At 41.7% G+C, this 23,860-nt stretch overlaps 1 pseudogene; it reads right to left on the minus strand.

Annotated features, from left to right (window-relative positions):
- Positions 1 to 16,420: 16,420 nt before the first annotated feature.
- LOC136471905 (WUSCHEL-related homeobox 10-like) lies at positions 16,421 to 17,787 on the minus strand (annotated as a pseudogene).
- Between the last annotated feature and the right edge of the window lie 6,073 nt (positions 17,788 to 23,860).

Consider the following 23,860-nt stretch of genomic DNA (forward strand, 5'->3'; position numbering starts at 1 on the left):
CAAAACTCAAAGCATCCATTAGAAAACAACAAGCATGTGCATCAAGTTCATAGAGAACTCTTTGAGCTTTGGTGAGATTTCTATGATCCAAGACATGGGTGAGACCACTAGTGATAATCCAACAAAACTTAGGTCCTTTTGCACGAAATTGATCAAGCATGTGATTTTCCAAAGTGCAAAGTTTGTGCCATAAAAATGTGTCTCATAAACATCTAGCTCACTAGACGCCATCCTCTCGGGTCGGTGAAGACCACAAATGAGAGACTTAGCTCTGATACCACTTGTAGGGTCGAGATGGCAGACTAGAGGGGGGGTGAATAGTTCTTTCTAAAATTAATCGCGTCGGCTAACCGAAACAAGTGCGGAATTAAAACTATCGGTCTAGCCAAGACTACACCCCTCTATTTATGTTCTCTAGCACATTCCAAAGATACTAATTAAGCAACAAAGGTGCCGGGCTAGCTAGAGCTCACCTAACCAATTCTAGAAGCAAGGTCACATAAACCTATGCCACTAGTACTTTAAGCAACAAGGGAGCTCCTACATAAACTAGTAAGTAAAAGCATAAAGCTACCTAAGCTCACTAGCAATGCTCAATAATAAGGCAATCAATGCCAAATTAGAGTGCACAATTACTTAGCTACACAAACTAAGCAATGTGACTAACAAGGTTACACAAAGCAAATTAGCCACGCAAGGGAGCTACTTCTATGCTACACAAGCAAGAAGGTAACTAGTAAGCTACACAAGCTAACTAATTACAAGAGCAACTACACAAGCCCAATGTATATGAAATGTAAATACAAGCTTGTGAAAGGGGATTGCAAACCAACGGGAAGAACAAGGTTGACACGGTGATTTTTCTCCCGAGGTTCACGTGCTTGCCAACACGCTAGTCCCCTGTTGTGTCGACCGCTCACTTGGTGGTTCAGCGGCTAATTGGCATCATCCTGCCAAGCCCGCACGTCGAGCACCGCAAGAACCTACCCCAAAAGTGAGGGTAGCTCAATGACACGCTTTACTAGAGTTGCTCTTCGCGGCTCTCGTGGGGTGAGCACAATGCCCCTCACAAAGCTCTTCTCCAGAGCACCGCACAAGCTTCTTGCGGGCTTCAATGGAGACTACCACCAAGCCATCTAGGAGGTGGCAACCTCCAAGAGTAACAAGCACCACTGGCTTACAACTCAATCACCTAGTGCCACTCGATGCAACCTCATGATGCAATCGCACTAGAATTGCTCTCTCACACAATCGAATGATCACTATCAAGCATATGTGAGATGGAGGGCTCCTAAGCACTCTTAAGCATGGACACTAGAGTCCCCCGAGGTGCTCAGCATCGGCCATGGTCGAGACCACCTTCTATTTATAGCCCCATGGGCTAAAATAGCCGTTACCCCTTCACTAGGACGTTTTTTGGGTTGACCGAACGCACCCTGCCAGCGTCTAGTCGCTCTACACCGTCCACGTGTCACTCTGTGTTTAACCTAGAGCCGCTTGATCTCAACGGTTAAGTTGTGACCGAACATTGCACAGTGAATGACCGGACGCTTCTACATCTGAGTCTGGTCGTTTCTAGAGAGCTCCCTGAGCCTCTGTTTTGCGACCGTACGCATCCGGTCCACCATGACCGGACGCATACCAAGTGTCCTGATCAGTTCTGTGTCTGCACGCCTAACTCCTAGCGCCACCTACATCACCATATGTCAGCACTGACCGGACATAGACCCTGAGCGTCCGATCACTCTTTGCGCCAGCATCCGGTCACTAGACCGAGACCACACGGTAACTGCTGCCACTGACCGGACACGCCAATCCTGCCGAGGCCAGTGTCTGATCCGTTATGCAAAACCCTATCTTTTCTGTATAGGGCGTCGGTGGCACCGTTGGACTATCCTGCACTCTACTGGTCGGACACTCCGCCGGTGGAGTTTCGAACCTTTCTCGCTTTTGTTCCATCGCCGAGTTGATCCACATCAACTCTAACTTCATCTTCTTTATAAATGCGCCAACACCAAGTGTACACAACCATGTGTATGTGTGTTAGCATTTTCACAATCATTTCCCAAAGGATTAGCCACTCAACTTGCCACACCACTCAATCCTAGCGATGATGTAAAGTTAGATCACTCGAGTAGCACTAGATGACCAATATATAAACAAGTTTGCCCCTCTCGATAGTACAGGCCATCTATCCTAAACCCGGTCATAAACTTCTCTACACACCAATGACCGGTGAAATGAAATACCCTAGGTTATACCTTTGCCTTGCGCATTCCATTCCATCTCCTCCAATGTCGATGCAACACATGCACCAACACGATCAACAATGATATGATCCACTTCATATCATCACGTGATCATATTGGTTCATCGATCTTGACTTCACTTGCTTTTCACCATTGCCTTCATCCATCTGCGCCAAGTCTTGCTTAAGCTTCACCGCCACGTGGTCCATCGCTCCAAAGCCTCCAACTTGCCCTTCACGCTTGCAACTGATCCATCAAGCCATGTCTTGATCTTCTCCACCTTGATCACATGACTCAATGTCATGTCTCATGTGTAATGAGCTCCTTCATCATCACATGTATGAGCTTTGCAACATCTTCGAGCCATTTAACCTTCATGGCATATGTTGCTCATACATATGTATCTGTGGACTAATCACCTGTGTATCTCACATAAACACAATTAGTCCACCTAGGTTGTCACTCAATTACCAAAACTACACAAGGACCTTTCAATCTCCTCTTTTGGTAATTGATGACAACTCTACAAAGATATGGAAATTAAGCTCTTTTGGATTCATGTTGCTTGCCTAAGCAATTTTACCATGTGTAAATGATTTTGGACAAGTACCACAAACCTAAAATGGTAGTATTAGCTCCGCCTACATATATGCTAGAGTATTTGGTTTGAAGCACTGCACATATGCATAGATTGAAATTGTGGGAGAGTAATTACTACTAAATGATGCTAAGGTGTATAAAGTAAACCTTTGAAGCGTGATACCAATCGGAGTTGCACCTTTAAGTTCATCCTTAGCACCATAGTTAGCTAGATATCGGTTAAAAATAAAATCACTAGATACCTCGTGAGATCAACATTAAAACCAAGGTACTAGCATTACTTGAAAAGCATACCAAGTGTCTAGCTATCATCCTATGCATGCTAGTTTTTATTTCATCAATCAAATTCTACAACTAGCATACCTCACACAAGCATGCATATTGAATTTAAGAACTTATGCAATGCAAGCAAGCACATGAATATGCATATATCAAATGCAATCAATCAAAGTTCATGAGCTTGCTCCCCCTATTTGTGTGGTTCTCTTGTCCAAGAATTTTGATCCATCTCTTTTCTTAATGTTGCTCCCTCTTTGTCCATGTCCATGTCCAACCTCTACTTCTTTGTTTCAATCTCTCCCAAAGCTTTCATATCTTACCTCTCCCCATTGTACAATCTCAATCTTAAAGCTTTCATATCTTTGTACAATCTCTCCCCCTTTGTCATCAATTTTCATAAAAGGTGTGCTTCTCATTGATGCAAAGGTATGCATTTGGGGTAGATGGTTGAGACTTGAATCTTGCATTTGAGACTTGAATCTTCAAGCCATTTCAACCTTCATGGCATATGTTGCTCATACACATGTACATGTGGACTAATCACCTGTGTATCTCATATAAACACAATTAGTCCACTTAGGTTGTCACTCAATTACCAAAACTACACAATGACCTTTCAACTATAGACTGAAACCCCGATCCGACTTGTACCTGACCTTCCTCGGAATATAAGGGGGAGGTCGAACTCACAGAACAACCTAGAGCATTCCGAGCTCTGCTGATAGCAGAGCAAGCTGATTGACACCGATCGATTCTCTGCCAAATCTCTCTTTCGTTGTAACCCCGATTTGGGTGCTCTCGAATACAAAGAACAACCACTGCTGGACGTAGGGCTCCGATAACCTAAACCAGAATACATCGTTGTGTCTTCTCTTGTGTTCTTGAGTCCACTCGAGCCACTGGAGACCCACACTCACGATGCTTGCCGCGGCAACTACCCGTGACACTTACATTCCCCCATTAGAGTTTCAGGAGCACCTGAAGCTTTCTTGGGTTGCAGTGATACCTCTCCCTGTTCCACTTCCTGTCTTGCCTTAAGTTGGCCTGGCAATACAAAATCCCCATCGCCGTCAGATCCACTATTATCGCCAGTTATGTCCCTCCCTACATCCTCTACCTTATCTTTGGTTGACTCTGTCTGAGGAGCCGATAGTTCTAACTGAATTGACAACTGACCAACCTTTATTGCCTGATTAGAAGTCCTCAACGTATCTTTTTTTTTTTGCGCAAGAGTCCTCAACGTATCTTGAGGAGATTGATCCAATAAAAACTCCAGCACCATCACCAACTAACTGCTGAACCTCCTTTTCACAAGTTGTCTCCTCAATATCACCCACTATTTCTTCTTCAGTATCTTGATTCTTTGACTGCGTTGTTTGATCAACATCCTGCTGGTGCTGTTTACCCACTTGCTTAGATGAACCAGATTCCTTGTGATTTACTAATTTTGGTTGGTCCAACCAGGCCAAACTATCCTGTGAATCTAGTTCATCCTCATCAATCACAGCATCCTCATCTAACTGTAGATCATCATTCTTGGGGTATATCCATAGATCTTCTCCCCCATATCGAACCAGGATATTTTCCTCCCTGCTTGTTGATGAACACCTTAGTAGTCCCACCTATTTGTTTGGGTTTTTTGCAAGACACTTCCACCCAGACCGACCTCCACTTCAAAGATTCCAAATATACTTCAGGTTGTCCCACCAGATAGGCCAGTTCTGTAACTACAGCTTCTGTCCAATACTACTTACTATCTTGTATGCTAGTTTATGAGAAATAACTTACTTTATTTAAGTAGTACTAGAATCCTTTATTACCTCTGTTATGATTCATATTCGGAATATATCACCCTGCAAATGACTAACATTTCAACAGGAGAGATAAAAAGAGAAGGACAGTCTTGTCTACCAACAAAATTTATTAGCTAGGATGCAAACACTTCTGGACTAATATTTAGCCTGTTAAAAGTTGGCTGGCTAATTTTTAGCCATAGCTAATAATTAGCTCTAATAATCGATTCAAACATGGTATTAGTTTGTTGTAGTATGTATACTTTTCGTACCGAACAATTCCTTGCGTGCATGTATCGACATTCTCTTTGCATGGAAAGAAACCAATGCAAGGAATTATTCCATGTATGTATTAAGGCAAACGACATGGATGGATGCACGGCTGATGGAGCCAAGAATAAAGGCCACGGCCGGGAGTATATCCCTTGCCTCCCTCGTGCCTGGCTCCAATTAGCACTGACTGTTTTTTGAACTAGCTCTGTGTACTACGTTGAGACAGTCACGGAGATGCTTTTGGTACACACGTGAATGAAGCAGCAAATGCCTGCACTGACGTTGTAATCAACATATATAGCCACTGCTATTCTTTTCTTTGGAAGAAATTAAAAATGGTTTTGAAATAAAAGAAAAGAAAATTTGAAAATAAAAGTTTTTTTTAAGTTGTAAAGTTTATCTTGGAAAGCCTATCAAAATTGTTTATTTTTATTTGAATAGGGAAGTATATTTGAAACTATACTTGAATTTGATTTGAATTTGAATTTGAAAATGTGTTTAGGAAAAATAGAAAATAAAATTTTCTTCTCCCCTCTCTTTTTCGGCCTATAGGCCCAAGCTGGAGCCCAGTTCCCTTCCCTCCTCGCTACTGCACGCATAGGCCCAGCTCTGCTTTCACGCAGGCCTCCTTCCTCCTCCCGCTCTTCCGCGCAGGCCCACTACTTCTCCTCCGTTTTTCCCCGTGGCCCGTTTTCTTCCGCCGGCCCACTCGCGTCCTGCTCCTTCCACGCCGGCCCAGCTTCATGCCCAGCAAGGCCCGCAATGCGCCCCTCTTCCCTTCCTCTCACTGGCGGTCTGGGTCCGCCCATCAGGGTGCCTTCTTACTCTCCGCGCCGTGTCCGCCTCAAGCACGACTACGCCTACGCCGTCCGTGTCCGGCTCCGCTACGCCGTGCGTGCCGTGCCGCCCACGCCTCCGTGCCCCTTAAATGCCGCCCGAGCCTGCACCGCCTCCCTACTCCGCCTCAAAGCAAGTTTTTGCCCTTGCTCGAGCCCACAGCCGCCATTGCCTAAGCGCCACCGTTGCCATCCGTTTTGCCAAGCGCCGCGTCGCCCTCCGTTGCTTCCCCGCCGGTCCTTTCGGTTCCGGTGAGTTCTCCATCCCCTTCTCTCTCCTCCCGTGTCTTCTCCGTCGAAAACTATGGCCCCTAAGTCCATTTTCGAGTTTCGCTGCTGAGCTCCGTCGCCGGCCATGGCACGCCACCGTGCCGGCCACTATTTCGGCCGGCAGCCTCCTCCCTCTCCCTTCCCGATCGAATCCTGGCCGCCCGCATCTGATCCGACGACCGATATTCATCCATACCCCTTCGGTTGGCATACTTGCTAAAGAGACCCTCTCTTTTCTACTAATCTAACCCGCAGTCCACTCTCCAGATCTAATCTCATCCATCCAACTCTAATCCAACGGCTTACATCTCTTCATACCCCTTTGTCTTGTAGTTTTGCAAAAGAGCCCTTACAAGTATTTAAGTCTTAACCTGCAGTCCCAAGCGCCATCACAGATTACGCTTTCTTCTTTGAAAAGCATAGTTTCTTCGGTTTGGATCCAAAATACGTTTTCACCTATTTACAGTTTTGCCACTAATTTTGTTTTAGCCATAACATCTCCGTTTTAACTCCGATTTGATCCGTTCAACTTGTGTTAGGTTCGTAATTTTATAATCTACATGTTCATACTACTGTTAGATATGTTTTCAACTTTTAAAATTTGAGGTTAGATTTAATCTATTATTTTAATAAAGGAAATCTTGTTTATTTCATATCTTCTGCGTTTTAGCTCTGTTTTGACCCATTCAAGTTGCGTTAGATTCATAACAACAAGATCTACGCGTTAGTAACAGTGTCTATCATATTACTATTTCTGAAATTTTATGGTTTAAATCATATCATGTTTAATAATTATGCAACTGGATTTTATAAATAAAATATGATTTGTTTCACTTTAGTTTTATGATTCAAATCTAAATTTGACTTGATTCAATTTATATTATTTATAAAATATCTTATATATGAATTTATATAGTTAAAATAAACGAAGCATATAGTTTTGTTTTCCACGTATAAAGCAAGTCTCTCGGTCGTTGTATCTTTTCAACCGTAGCTCCAATCAGAGTGCTTCTTGCGACTGTGTGTTCGTAGTGATGCGTAGAATCATGTTTCAAACTCTTTTACTTATTTTCTATGATTGGTGTAATGTTCTGATTTAGTTCTATTGTTTGCTTCGTGTATGATTGTATGGATGCTTGTGTGGTACTTTATGATTTCGTCCAGTCGGTGAGATATATGTGGTGATCAAGAAGAAGAAGAAGAACGTTGAAGATTAAAGCTTACCGAAGGATCGGTGTTTAAGGCAAGTATAGCATGGAACCATCCTTGTTACCTATTCACCTTTAATCACTTAATTCATATTACATGTGTCTACCTTGTTGCCAATAAGGATATCCTAGATATTTGATACCTTGTACCTTGATACCTATGGGGTATTACATTGGGTAGTATGATGCTAGTGCTCAACTAAAGACCATGATCTTATAAATTGACTAATGGTATATGCAATAAACATTTAAAAGATGCTTTTTAGCAACATGGAATAAGGGGGCTAGAGCATTGGGTTGTTTTATGGCGCTCTAGATTTCTCTCCCTAAGGACTTATCTGTAAGTGATCATCCGGGACTTACAGTACAACTGTGAGGGCTATATGGCTCTGGCTTTAGCTCAGTATGAGGATCTTTTCTAGCTTGTTAGAGGTTACCTTTATTAGCGTAAGAATGGCTTGCCGAATCGGGTATAGGACAGCCTCTACTCTTATGTGTATAGCCGTGATGGAATTGTGACATTCGATAGGGGGTTCCTATATCTGTTTGCCGAGTGAATCTAATAGCCCTAACTTGTTAGACGAATCTTTGAAAGGCTTTATAGTGAACCCTGCCGACCTTCCTTGGTAGTGGGTCAAGAGGCTGATCACCTCGGGCGAAAGGATAAATTATGACTCATAGTGAAAGTGTACAACCTCTGCAGAGTGTAAAACTGGTATATCAGTCGTGCTCACGGTTACGAGCGGCCTTGGAACATTTACAAAATAGATGATGAACACTGATGATACTAATGATAAAGATGCTCACTAATGATTACTGTTTATGCTATTTATTATTCATGTTTACCTGATCATGTATTTATATGGGCTTGTGATAAACTTGTTGCTACTCCTTTGCTAAAATTATGACAATTAAAAGCTAATCGTAGTTAAACCAGTGTCAGCCTTTTGAGCTCCATGAACCCCATGTTATATTTGTTGAGTACGACATGTACTTACGCTTGCTTTATTTTTCACATATTTTGATAAAAATCCTGGATGGGTACCAGATTGCTAGTTTGGAAGAATTAGGCTTGTGATCAACCAGTCAGTTGTCTCTGTGGATTTGGAGTCTTCGCCTGATGATTGGAGATGTCTTTCCACTGTCTATACTCTGAGGTTATAATCTTTATACTAATACACTATGCATTTAAGCATTGTCTTTTGATATTACCCTTATTTGTAGCTATATGTGAGATTTGACATCCTGGGCTCACATATGGTATGTATCTGGTTTTGTTCTTAAAACCGGGTGCTACAAATAACAACTACACAATGTAAGGTGTTTCACATATCGAAAGATGATATGGTTTTACGCTGATCTATGTTCCAAAATGTAAGGTGTTTTCATATTGTTGTATGACTTCCCTTTAACATAGATCAAGTTTACTAGAAAATGCATACCACATCCAATTAGTTTGTAAATCCATCGTGAAATATGTCTTGATAGATGCTATCCTCTCCTTTCCAGATCATAGTTCATTTTGACTTTTGTCCTCAGTCAAACTTCTCTTGGCCTATTTTATTAAAAAATGCAACATCTGCAACATCCATTAGCTTTATTAAATTCTCCTAAAAATATGTTCTAATAGTTCATTATTTGAACTCATAGATGTTAATGTATTTCTCTAAAAGATTGGTCAAATTTTTTGTGAGTTAGAACACACTGAATGTGAACTATAATTTGGAATGATTAAAAATTGGACCTAGGTAGTGAAATTAGACTTATGAAACTAAAACACCTTACATTTTGAAAAGATGGAAGTACTAACTAGAAATTATTACTAGCTAGAATCAAACTTCTGCTATAAGGATCATGTGCCCATATCCATATTTAAGTATGATATTGGTGATTTAGATGATAATCCAATCACTAGGACTAACATGTGTGCTATGATAAATACCCTTGTAATCTAATCCTCTAGAAAGTACGGTAGTAGCATCCAAATATGCAAATATTGTGGCACGAGCAGGGTGGTCAAATCATCTAAGGTACATAAACTACTTTATCAATGTTATAGTTAGGCATTATAATAGATCCTAGGGATGAAAGGGCAGAAGAGGCATGGAGATTGGTAAAGAAACACAACCAAAACGATGAATATAGATAGATAAGACATCATCGGACATTTTACACCTCACCAAAATGAGTACGCTGGACAAATCGATCAGTGTCATCTGTTCGGTGGCTCTACTGCATGCACTATTCACTTGAATAGACCAACTGACCAAACAATGATGAGGAAGGGGGAGCACCAAACAAATGAGGCATGACTAGATAATTGGCTGAAAGCAATGAGTTGATAGCCACCTTTAAGGTCAATTGGACAAATAGTTTGGCCAAAAGAAAAGGAGAATCTCTAGAAAAATATAAGCATCATTCGGCATACATTACAATGTGGCACTACGCAATTTCATGGGATGGACAATCTTTCAAGAGGAAGAGTTCAAGCATCAGATAGTATGATTTAGCAAACTGCAATGGCCACTTCAACTATAGCAAATGATCTGATGGTCCAATGGATTTTTTTGGGTCACAAGACTGCCTAGCCAGTTGCTCTTTGGTAGTACTTAGTTGATGGGTAGTTGGGGTCAACCGACTATATATAAGAGTTCCTACTCACTTGGTTGATGTCTTTGGATTGTCCCAAGGATAGATGCTAGAAGCTAGATCAAGTGATTCTACACTCCATCCATCCTATCAAGTGCATATCTACCACATCCAAGACATGGTAGGAGTTAGTGTTCATCTTTGTGAGGGATAGACCTTAGAGCTTTGAGTGTTGTAGTTTTGATGAGCCAGAGGAATTTATGTCTTGGTGAACATGCATCGACGTCGACCCTTCATTCTTGGTGTGAAGTGGTAACAACTTGGTGTGCTAGAATGAGGCCTTTTCTAGGTATAGAAGCTCCATAGTGAACTTCACCGAAGCGAGTGAAGGCAACGAGTAGGTGGTGAGACTTAGTGGCTATCAACACTTTGCTTGGTTGTGCAAGCCTTTGTGTCAAGATCAACACTATGACTAGGGGAAGGCTTGGTGACCAAGAGTGCATCTTGGTGGAGATCCAATGTGAACTAGAGTTGCGGTTTGGCAACTAATACCACATGATACATCTTCATTTCGAGGAATTTGCTTTCTATTAACTTGCTCTTTTCTTACCATATTAATCTTCCATGATATGTTTTGATTGTGTGGCCTTTACCTTTCCTAGATTAGCACAATAGATTGATAATTTAGTAGTTCTTCATTGATAAACTCTTTGTGGGTTGGGTTGGTGAGCACACTATAAAAGTCTACGGTGCACATCATGATAGTTAGTTGATAGGATCAAGTGTAGATCAAGTTCATATCTAAAAGCATCACTCATTTGGATATGTACAACACTCCTCAAGTTGTTATGCAAGGGCCAATCCAAAGCTCAAGCATGATAATTAAATCTCTAGGTGAGCTCGTTCATAATTTCTCCTTTTTGTGATTATGAGGATAGATTCCTACCTAATGATATTATTATTCATAAGAACTACGGAGATGACTAAGAAGTACTTGGAGAAAGGCATGGAGGTGGAGAAGACCAGTATGACTGTCCAAGCCATGATGGAGGCCCAATCCATATGAAGTTCGATGTCAGCATCGGACTATGGAAGCAACCCTCACTAAAATTTTCAACTAGATTATACATGGACTCTGATCTTGATGTTCTACATGTGCATTAGGAATGCAAGTGGGCTAGCCCACGAACCCACATATAGGATTAATTTTGTGGTTTCCTCGTGGAGGCCCAATCCATATGAAGTTCTTAGTTTGTGAGACCAAAACTTCAAGTGCTTAATCTTTTTTAGCAAATTGAGTTGTGTTCTTTCTTGTTCTTGTTTGTATTCCTCAATTCATAGGAAGGGAGTGAATTAGTCTTCATGGTGAGGTCATCTTGACAATGGATGATTGATCAATAGAGAGGCGGGGGGTGTGGCGATTGTAATGTCTGGGTCTTGTTGATAGGAAGCTAGATCATGCGTGTCAATTCTCCACCTAACAGAGTTTGGGCACCCCTGTTCCCTTCACCAAATTCACCCCCTCTCCCTCTTAGATCTAAGTGACTTGCACTCACTCTCAAGTGTCACTACACATTGTGGTTGGTTGCACGATGCATGTTCATGCTTCCTTAACCAGTCGATCAAGACGAGTTTTGACCATATGGACTCAAATCTCTCTTGATGAATCTGCAGAAAAGAAGGTTTGGCAAACTATCATTCCCCTTTGATTATAAGATACTCCTAAATAAGCCAAAATTGATTTCCAAGGATAGTTTGTGAGCTAAAATGCTCCTAGTCCTAGTTAGAGGCGCTTTCTTACGTGGACCGTCTCTGTAAGAAATCGGAGCTGTCTGTAAAGAAGATATGTGCAGTAGTGAAAATGCAATTTAAGATCGGAACCAATTCAAATTTTCTTAAATTTATATAAAATAATATTTATATTTATATCTCTAAATAAGTTTACTATAAAAATATATTTCATGACTAATCTAACAATTTTTATTCAGTATCATAAATATCAGTATTTTTTATAGTTGGTTGAACTTCAAATTGTTGACTCCTCAAAAACTGAAAATTATATCTTTTTAGAACAGATGAAGTAGCGTTTTATTAGCACAAATGGATAAGCAATTGGTTTCTTTTTTAGCAAAAATGGATAAGTAATTGGTGATCACCAGAACTTATGATTAGAGTGTACACGACTACAGGCCGCTCGAGGTGCTTGAAAATGAAGAAGGCGGCCCGGCCCTACGGCCTCTTTGGCGAAGCAACCCACTTATCTAGCTGGCCAGATTGTAGGCCAGCCAAGTTGAAATGCTGAATGGGGTGGCCCAGTAGTGGCTGAGCCTTGGCAGGAGGAAACTGACAATTGTTTCTCAAAAAAAGAGAGGAGAAAACTGACAATTTCCTGTGTTCTGAATCGCCAAATGTGTCGCTGCACCTGGAGACTTGTGACAACGTAGAAAACCAAACTGGTGGAACCCGAAGGTAGCTAGAGAACCGAATCGGACTGACGAAACTACTAGCTTGCTGCAAGTGCAAGCTGATTAGCTGAAAAAGAGCTGGTCGCCCAATGTTCTGGATTTAAAGGAGCTTGCACCGTTTACTTTCCAATATGAATTTTAAAATGCAATACTAACTTTTGGTAAACTATGTCTGCCGTAGAAAATGTGGCGAACTAAAACTGAAGCTACATTTGTGGCAAAGTTTGATACAAAATGAGTCTACGACGTGTGTGATAGATCGAGGGCTAAGAAAGTATGGCGTGCCATGGTTATGGTAGTGAACCAAATCGAGCTGTCGAAAAAAACTATAGCATAACTACCTTTAACGTGGCAAGTTTTGATCAGGAACATCAGGGTGATGCTTTAGCCGTGAGCCGCCATTCATGAGAGACGAAAAAGACAAGCATGTCTGGTTTTCTAGGGTACGGTACCAAAAGAAAGGATACAAGATTATTTGCGCCTTCATGTCGTCACTAACACAATCCCGAATTACCTTGAATGCCAAAATCGCCAAGAAAATGATCCTTGGCCACAAACCATCAAGCAAACTCCGTCAAGGATAGAAGACAAGTGAAATTAGTTTCCTTGGTGGTTTTGGCTCTCAAGGATGATTTCCTCGGAGGCTAGCCGCCTAGAAAACTAGGACCATACTTAATTTGCCAAATGGACAAGAAAATATTGCAACTGTTAAGTAAATTTGTTTTCTTGAGGACCAGCAACCTTCTAGAAAATATTACTAACCATCACGGAAAATAGTTTCCTTGAGGGCCAGCAACCTCCGTAGAAATATAGAGCAATAGAAAAAAAAAGCATCATCAATAAAATTAGTTTCCTTGACGGGCCAGCAACCTCCAAGAAAATATACAACAATAGCAAAAGAAACATAAAGGGATTCAAACATGTGACCTATTTGCTTCACATGAAAATCATTTACCACTACACCTCAAAGCAACTTGTGACTAAGTGAATTATTTTTTCTTTTTCAGTCACTTTGTTGAATCATGTAATGAATATTCGAGATCCTAAACGATTTTAAATGTAAAAAGTTTGAACTAAAAAAGTTTTAGACCTCATCGATTACTTAAACTTTGGTTTAGGTCATATCTCCATCCGAGGTCATTTGGAAAATTCAAAAAATTTGAATTTTAAAGCTATGAGAATTTCCTTGGGGGTTTCAAATTACAGTCGAGAAAATATGAATTACTTTGGCGGCTTCGAATAGCACTAAAAAAATACGAATTACCTTGGCATTTCGAATAACACATAAGGAAATGAGCAATTATCTTAGAGTTTTGTAATAACACTCAAAGAAACAGAGAATTACCTTGGCAGTTTGGTTTAGCACTCATGAATATCCATTTCCTCGGAGGTTTTAACTATGGTGGTGTTTGGATCACTAGTCCAAGGACTAAAGTTTAGCCCATAAAGTTTTTCTGCTGGACTGTTTGGATCCATGGGCTAAACTTTAGTCCTCTAATCTACAATGACTGATTTGCCCTCATTTAATTATCCATGTAAAAGCCATGCATACGAGCGGCAAGGGGTATGGGGCGTCCAGCGTCCGCCCCGAGAGAGTTTAGCCTAGTTTAGGGTCTCTTTGGAAGCAAAAGATTTTAACCCAATTTTTAGCCATTTGCTCACTTTTAGCCCTCTGTTTGGATCCTCATGGCAAAAAAAAAGGGGCTAAAAGTGCAGGGCTAAAGTTTTACCATAAGATCCAAACAGGACCTATACTTTCCTCTTTTTTGAGGGCAAAAAACTATATTTTCCTTAACGGTTTTATTTTGGCCTTCAAGGAAATTTTTAACATTCAAGGTGATTTTGGATCGTGGAAGTGCGTTACTGTACGTAACTGACACGTCAGTAGCTGGTGAAGCCAATTGCTGGTAGGTTCGTTCAGATTAATTTGGACACCCAGACTGAAGATAGCCGAAGGTGATGAGACTGCTGTTCTGACGAAACAAAATCGCTGCATTGTTGCCGAAGGTAATTAACTAACCTTGACTGTGTTGTCCTTTTACTGTTGTTGTCGCTGACTGCGGATGTTGCCGTGGTCCTTAGCCATGGGTAACCCGGAGATAAAAAGGAGAATCAGATTCAATTCGTTGCCCTAAAAAAAAAGGGAGCTGATCAATAACCGGATCTGCAAAAACCAAGTTGGTTGAGGCGAAACACTATTAAATCTTGTTATATTAATTAACAAACACGTGCCCAAGGCACGATACGGCCACGATTTGGCTAATGTGCATGGATTATTTTTGCATCCTAAAACGAAGAGGGTGATTGGTTTTTTTTTTTTTTTTGAGGGAACGAAGAGGGGTGATTAGTTGCTTAACAAGATTTAATAGTGTTTGCTTGGGCTGACTACAGGGTGCCCAATCACCAAAGAGGCCTTTGCTTGGGCTGACCAAAGATGACTTTGCTTGCACTGGGCTGACGGTGTGTTTGGATGCAGCCCTGGGCCAATTTTGCATGGACAATTTGCAGCCTGTGTGGCCTACCTGGAAAGTATTTGCTTGAAGCCCTAGAAAGCAGGTCAGCAGTCTGAACCAAAATTGACTACCTGGCTGCTGCTTGCTGTTGTGGGGCTCTAATCACCGTGACTCCCTAGGGCGCCACGGCTCTCCTTTCCTAGGCAGTTTCAGCCAAACAATCACTCTTACGGATGCCTGACTAGACAAAATTGAATGCATTTACAAGCAGCATCTTTTTCTCCACGCAAATGATTCATGGTTGCGACCAAACATACCCTGAATACCCAAATGACTCTTCCCCCTAGTTTCACCTTCGCGTACCGGGCTTCTTGTGCTGAAATGGGGTGCATGGAGGTTACATTGGACGATCTTTCATTGATTTGTTTGGCTTGGAATTTAGCACTGATCTCTTGAACACTTCCAATAGCTTGTTGTAGCAGCAGGTGAATAATATTGGCTTGTAAGAATAATCCTGAATGCATGGCGTTTTGTAATTGGCACTTCTTTCCTTAATCTACTGCATGCATGTTTAATTGCATGTGGCTAAGGGTAATACTAACCTAGAAACTAGCATAGTTTTTATGTTCATTAATTAGGGTGCCAACTAAGTAACATAGTAGTGTGACACTATATAATTAATGAAGATAGATGAGAAAATGGTTTCTTATAGGCCCTCTTTAGTATGACTTCTAGAGGGGCTTCTGTGGCATCATGGGGAAGCCCTGCCAAACACACTGACATGTAAAACAGCCTCTGAAGCTAAGACCATGCAAAAAGTGATGAAACCAAAACCTTTTTAGCCTAGAAGCTGAAGCCACAAAAAATGAGGCTTTACTGGCTTCACCATTTTTGGAGAAGCCAAAGCCCTGCCAAAGAGGATCTTAGATAAGAAACCATGTTTACAGTGGAACCGGGATATAAAGAGATGTGATAAGTAGATAATAGGAGAGAATAGACACATGATTGGACAAAAAAATATTTTGAAGAAACCATCCGATAGAAATAAGATTTCTATGTATAGTGTCTACATGACTGACAAGCATAGACAACTAATGAGATGACTTAATGAGAGGCGTCCTAGTTTTTCTTCTCCATAAAGATCATCTGTCTAAGATTTTTACAATAATTAAAATATTTTAGACAGAAGGAGTACAAAGAAATATCATTTCACAATTGCCTACATGAGAGGGTACATACACTTCAGTTTGTCAATGGCATATAAGGTACATGCCTAGAAAATCTGAGTACACAGCACAAGCATGATGGAATAATGAATGTCATTTGGATTATCCATTAATCAGCTAGAAGCAAAACCTCCAGAACATTAAAAAGGAAACTCTCAAGGGGACGATGCATTCAGATAATAATATACATCGATGTGGAGAGAGAGAGAGATAGATGATCGGGGAACAACACATTAGTACACACACTGACATAAGATCTGGACTTAACAACCTACTCATCAAGTGTTCGTGCTTCCTAGCACATAACTTGAATCATAATACACAGCAGCAGGCTAGCTGATTAAGTTGATCTCGAAACCTGGGAAAAGGAGAAAACAGATTTTAGTCAGATAACGCTGTAAACAATGTGTCATAATAACTGACAGCATATATATACGACAACTCATGCATCTGCTGGTTCACCTACCAGGTAGTAGCATTCCCCCATCTGCAAGCTCTTCATGAGGACGCCGTTCTCGTTCACCGGTAGTATCTCGCCGGAGGAGTGAACCAGCATCGCGTCACGCCCGAACGTGCCAGCCAAGTCCAGCAATGCGCCACGGCCTGGCACCTCGTACACCACACCGTTGATGAACACCTGGACAGACGCCGTCGTCGTCGTCGTCGTCCCTGCAATTAAATTGTCATCCAGCCATATTAACCCCATAATCACAGACAGATGACCCTACAAACGATCATCAATTACTCTATAGGAGTAAGAGTGTATATATAATGCAATATATATCTTTGAGATTCCACATGCAATGGCAGCAATGCACAACACTGTTGATAAGAACACTCACCAGTTGGTTGGTAGCTCAGCTGGGAGGCGTCGTCGTTAGCCATGTAGCCGCAACGGTGCTGGTCGCCGCCGCGCGACATGAGTCCCCATTTGCCGGGAGATGGCGAAGAGGTCGTCCCCGCCGTCGATGTCGTCGCTAAACAAGTGGGGCGACGACGCAACCGCAGGCGGCATCGGCGCAACCGCGGGCATGCCAGCGGTGCGTGCCTGGCCCTGCCCGTGCATGGCGAAGAGAGAGACGCTGTCGTTGACGAGGCCGTGGAGGTTGCCGGCGACGGCCGCTGTGGCAGTCGTTGGCAGCTGGGGCGCCGCGCCGCAGGCCTGCTGGAGCTGGCGGGCGCGGCGGCGGGACCGGGAGCGGCGGTTCTGGAACCAGTAGAAGACGTTGGCGTCGCGGACGGCGCCGAAGCGCTCCAGGAGCCGGCGGATGCGCGCCATCTCGTCTTTGGCCGGGTTCACCATGCCGCTGTTGAAGATGGACTCCAGGATCAGGATCTGCTCCGGCTTGGGCGCCCACCGCGACCTCGCCGTCGTTGGCTCGCCCTCGCCGCCGCGGTGGTGGGCTTGTGCTTGGCTGAGGTGGGAGTCCATGGTGGGGGTCTTGGAGATCGGAGAGGAACAGGGTAGCTGTAGCCTGGAAACGGTCAAAGCTAGCGAGCTAGGATGAGACAGCGTTGTGGAAAGGGACGCAGGAATAGAAGAGAAGCCAAGAGAGAAGACCGACACAAGGACAAATTAACCTAATGGAGTGGAGGCATAATTGAGAGGGGTCTGGGTCTCTCCCTACTTATAGGGCTCCGTGTGCGGAGAGAGAGAGAGAAGAGAGAGAGAGAGAGAGAGAGAGAGAGAGAGAGTGAGTTCTTGTCTTTCGTTGGCTAGCTAGCTAATATGATAATCGGATCATTTAGCTAGCAAACAGCGCAGGCAGTGATTATGCTTTATATTGTCATGTTCTGTGAAGGGTGATTAGTACATTTTGGGTGCCGCTAGTTTGTTTGAACTTGCATAATTGTAGAGGTTGTTTGGCATGCATGCCTCGTCCTCAAGTGCTCCTTCGAAGGAGCCACAAATTATAACTCCTCCTCTAGACCCTAATACGGCTCCGGTTCCTTTACTATCTATCAAAAAACTATTTTTGGTCTAAAGTGTTTGGTACAACTTCTTTGCAGGAAGCTGATGCCAGAGTTAGAGGTGGAGCCGTGCCAAACAGACCCTTACACTTATAAAACTCGTCTTCACCAACCAATTCAATTAATATAGATGCAGTAAGTTGCCTTGCAAAAGCGATGTTTGTTGGCAATAGAAATTGCTAGATATCTAGAAAAGTTAAAATGACTTACTATTTGGAACGGAGGGAGTATGTTTCTAAGCCATACATATGTACCACTGCAGTCCCCAATAAAAGCCACCTTATGGAAAATCAAGGGGGAAGGTCTCCGGTCATGATCATCGACGGATAGGCTAGTACTTGGTATTGCGGCAATTAACTTCCTGTCGACTTTAATCTGATACTAGAACCACAAATTTTTATCGATACTCAAAGGAAGTCACGAAACTCTCGATTTTTAACTGTAAAAACACATGAATAGTATGTAAATTAAAGTTATGATATATGTACGAGTTAGTATTTCTATGCTTTGCATCTGCATTTTTATTCCATACAGACTTTATAGGATATTGCCAACATTAACTTATATTTTTGGATGTCACGATTCTCATAAAATAAATTATAGTTTAAAAATGTAATAGAAAGCGTAAAACATAAATAGACATGTAATATTCCCATTCTTGTTTAGCATGCACATTTGATAGTTTGTTTCCTCCCATTACAACATACACATATTTGTAATATGAACCTATTATTAAAGAGCAAAGTTATTTTTCTTTATGTTTTTTACTTCTTAAAGTGCTCTCGCATTTCTCCTATTATTTGTATTTCACTCGGACCCATGATCCATCTTCATACGAGTTATAACCACACGCGTTTTTGCGTGTTGCAACGATACACTACCGGACTCAGTGGCTTTGCCGAGTGCTGCACTCAGCAAAAAATGAATCGGCAAAGGTGTCTTTGCCGAGTGTTTTTTGTCGGGCACTCGGCAAAGCCTTTGCCGAGTGCCCGACACTCGGCAAAGTTGGAACCGAAAAAACCCAAAAAAATGGGAAAATGGAAAAAATGGAATTTTTTTAATCGGTGGAGGCCCCCACCGACCAGCGCCGCCCATCTCTGGCATTTTTCACATAAATTTCGCATCAACGCGGCCGACGGGATTCGAACCCGCGACCTCCCCTGCGCGTGAACCTCCTCTACCACTACACCACACTGTCACTTGTGTCTGGATTCCGTTTTAGTTCCCAACATATTATACTAAACCGAGTGTAAATTGCTTGTTTGAGGCCCTAAATGAATTCAAATAAAAAAGTTGTAAACTTCAAAGTTTCATAACTTTGAAAAGATCTACACTTTTAGTTTAGGAAGTTTTTCCATCCGAGGTCGTTCACAAAATTTGAATTTCAAAATTTTGAAATTCAAACGTAGTTTTGCATGACAAGAAGATTTCAAATCAAAAAGTTGCCAACTACGATGTTTCATAACTTTTCGAGATCTACAGAGTTTATTTTGGTTGTTTTTCCATCCGAGATCGTTTGAAAAGTTCGAATTTTAAAATTTTGAAATTCAAACACAGTTTTGCATGACAATATGATTTGAAATCAAAAAGTTGCCAACTACAATGTTTCATAACTTTTCGAGATCTACAGAGTTTATTTTGGTTGTTTTTCCATCCGAGGTCGTTTGAAAAGTTCGAATTTTAAAATTTTGAAATTCAAACACAGTTTTGCATGACAAGATGATTTGAAATCAAAAAGTTGCCAACTACAATGTTTCATAACTTTTCGAGATCTACAGAGTTTATTTTGGTTGTTTTTCCATCCGAGGTCGTTTGATAAGTTCGAATTTTAAAATTTTGAAATTCAAACACAGTTTTGCATGACAAGATGATTTCAAATCAAAAAGTTGTCAATTACAAAGTTTCATAACTTTTCGAGATATACAAAGTTTATTTTGGTTGTTTAGTCATCTGTTCATCCGACATGGTCGTTCTAACATTGTTCACAAATCTTATATATCTCTCTTGTAGTTTCATAAACTACAAGAGAGATATGTTAGATTTGTGAACAAATTTACTTTTACTTTGTCATATGAAGAAAAGACCAAAACAAACATTGTACATCTTGATGAGTTATACAACTTTGTAGTTGAAAACTTTTTTCATTTGAATTAATTTACTGTTTCAAAATGTGCTTTGAAATTTTCTTTGCCGAGTGTAAAAAAAACACTCGGCAAAGAGCTTCTTTGCCGAGTGTCAAAAAAAACACTCGGCAAAGAAGCTTCTTTACCGAGTGTAAAAAAAACACTCGGAAAAGAGCTTCTTTGCCGAGTGTAAAAAAAAATACTCGGCAAAAGCGTTTTTGTCGAGTGCCCGAAAAACAACACTCGGCAAACCACTTAAGCACCCAGCAAAGAGCCGGTTCTCCAGTAGTGATACGACCTCCGATTCCAGTATATATTGAAACTGGTGATATGACTACTACAAAAATCTCTGAGCCACTAGTCGATCATATGACTGCACAATAAGGTTTATATTCCGTCGCAACGAATGGGCACATTTGCTGATATTATATCATCGTTGCCCTAGACAAAGTTAAAACACAAAGAATTAGTTGCAATCATCAACACTAACAATAGCTTTGTCCATTAATTGGGACGAGACACTAGAACGTGTGCTCGTGTCTTCGTGGTGCCTACATATACCACTTCATCTTGCAGAAATTGGATCGTATCGTCCATATACAAATGATTATTATGCTGGTTAGCAAGTATTGCCTTTTGGAACTAATTAACATTTTTTATTTATGTTGGGATGGTTTAGAATTAGCACGCCACAACAAGAATACCAGTTTCGCTATTCATAACTTACTATCTGTTTTTACGCGTGCCACTGGAATATATTAAACTAGCATTTGCTGTTTAGTTGACTCGAACTTTGAACGTGTCAAAGGTGCGACGTAAGCAAAATTGAACAAGCTATATTTGTGTCACCTTTAAAATGGACAGCCCAAAATTAAATAATAACTGCAGTTGAGAATAAGAGATTATATATATCACCTATACGACATATATATTTGATGTTGAATATAACAGAAGTATAAACAAAAGCATATATGTAGACTAATATTCAATGTATTCCATTGCTTCTCTCTTCGATTTCTAATGATAATCCATTTTCGTATATATATATATATATATATATATATATATATATATATATATATATATGCTATCCGACCTCGTACACACAGATAGCAACCTCATTGGACGTGCTACCATTTTGGGTGTGTAACTAAAGTGAACCGGGCGGCCGGGAGTACTGGGAGCCGAGGAGCGAACATGTGGGACCACAAAAATTGTGCAGCAGGATCAACTGACCTCTCTTTGGGGAGCCGGTGGGTGGCCGAGGGGTTTCTTATGTTGTTGGGCCGGGACGGTGGGCACTTCGTGTGAAAAGTGAAGGACAAGCTTCCGTTTCTTTTGTTTATATATAGTTTGATGATAGACTAGAATATAAATGCATGTGCAGGTACGGACGTATGCTAAATTTAATATCCCTTGAATTATTTATATATATGTATGTATGTATGTATGCTGGCTGACATATATAGGCTCCCATAACAAAAATATGTATATGGTAGATGCTGTACTTAGCACTGATGACTCACACACAGGATATACATGCATACATATATGCTCATTAATTAGCTTGGTTTGATTATTTGTCTAGCTATTCCACAGGTCGGTGTGTCGTCTTGTGTGCTTCTTCCCTCCTGATTCCTGTGCTCCTTGATGCATGAACCTGTCTAGCTATGTGCTGCCAACAGCAAGCGTGAGAATATGGAAATACTGTCCTAGCGAGGCGTGAGTGTCCAGATAAGACCCCCGGAATGTTTTGTTGACACGATGTACTACACATTATGAGCATATATATCCTTCAACAATCTTCTTATGCTTTAGCTAGAGATGAAATCGGATAGGATCACTAGTACAGAAACAAGCTGTACTTCCGGTTGGAAAACCCCTTCAGTCCTGGTTTTCCAACCGGGAGCACAAATCCAGAACTAAAGGGCCCCTCCTTTAGTCCCGGTTTTTCGCCCGGTATTAAAGGTCCACCTTTAGTCCTGGTTGGTAATACCAACCGAGGCTAAAGAGGTCTCCCGGCCTGACCACGTGGGCCGACCCTTTAGTCCCGGTTGGTATTACCAACCGGGACTAAAGGTTTTTTCTTTTTTTCTATTTTCAATTGATGATTCGTTTTGACCATGCGAACAACTACTAGCAAACACATTGTGGGTTGCGAGCTCATCGTTGCAGCCGGAATCCATTGATGCATCCCCCGCACAAAGAATTGACCAATCTGCATAGAAGGATTAGCGCAAAGAATTAACCAATCTCCCCATAAAAAATGAATAATCTTTCTTGTTCTTCCCATTAAATGTTTCATTCATTCATGCAACCGCAACAATAATATAAAGGAAAAAAATACATTACTCTGACAAAGTTTCAAAGTTTTGGCCAACAAAATTAGGAATTTTACTGGTGTACTCACCTCACTTATCCAAGCACGACTTCAAGGCTCCACGGGGCTTTGTCTTCCTAACTTACCGCAAGCGCTGCATGCATGGACTCCGTGAGAGCGACCACAGCGCATATCACCTGGCCGGAAATAGCCAGATCCACTACACCTAGAGTGCCGCTGCCGCAAGAGCTTGCGCCACGAACTCGCTGGAAACACAGCTCCTAGGCCCGCGTGACGCCACCGCCGCACGGCCGGTGCGCCGCAAGCCGGCGTGCAGCCGTCGTCGTAGCTCGGCTCGTTCAATGGCGCACAACTTGGAAAAGGAGATCCGGTGGATTGGAGATTGAAGAGAGAGAGTGAAGACTGAAGAGAGGATGAGATGCAGCACTGGCGTGAGGATGTTGAGAAGATAAGGATGAAGAAGAGGAGAGAGAAATTGTTGAAGGCGGTAAAATTTTTGGAAGTCCCGCGTTCAACATAAACTGTTGGAGACAGCAACTGGGACTAAAGGTCCCTTTCTAGTCCTGGACGGAGCCTCCAGCCGAGAGTAGACTTTTACTCCCGGTTGGAGGGACCAATCGGGAGTAAAAGTTAACCTTTAGTCCCTGTTGGTATCTTCAACCGGGACTAAAAGTCCCCTGCAGCAAAAGCCTGCCGCAGTAGCCGTAGGGCAGGGACCTTTAGTCCCGATTGGAGCTACCAACCGGGACTAAAGGTTTCTCTAGTCCCGGACGCGAAAAATACCGGAACTAAAGCCAAATTTCGAAGTGGATCAAAAGTCATTTCTCTACTAGTGGATACAGATGGCCAGTGATCCTGCAATATGTCCTATATTCCGTATTTATCTCATATTTTTTTCTCGGATCTTAGAACCGGATAAGGATCATTCAGCTATTGATATATCTATCTCATATACATATCAGAAAACTGATTTTGAGTATTTGGATTCAAATACAGTCAAGTATTGAATGTTTGGATTATATTTATATACGGATTATCCATAGAGTGTTTTGATTCTTTCAGGATGGACGGATATCGGGAAATATCCGTCCCATTTTCATCCCTAGCTTCAACCATATCCCGGCAAGGCTGGCCGTGGCGGCATCCACTCGCGCCGCCGCTGGGGCGACCAAGTGATCTGCGTG

The sequence above is a fragment of the Miscanthus floridulus genome, chromosome 8 (genome assembly GCF_019320115.1).
Source record: "Miscanthus floridulus cultivar M001 chromosome 8, ASM1932011v1, whole genome shotgun sequence".
NCBI lineage: Eukaryota > Viridiplantae > Streptophyta > Magnoliopsida > Poales > Poaceae > Miscanthus > Miscanthus floridulus.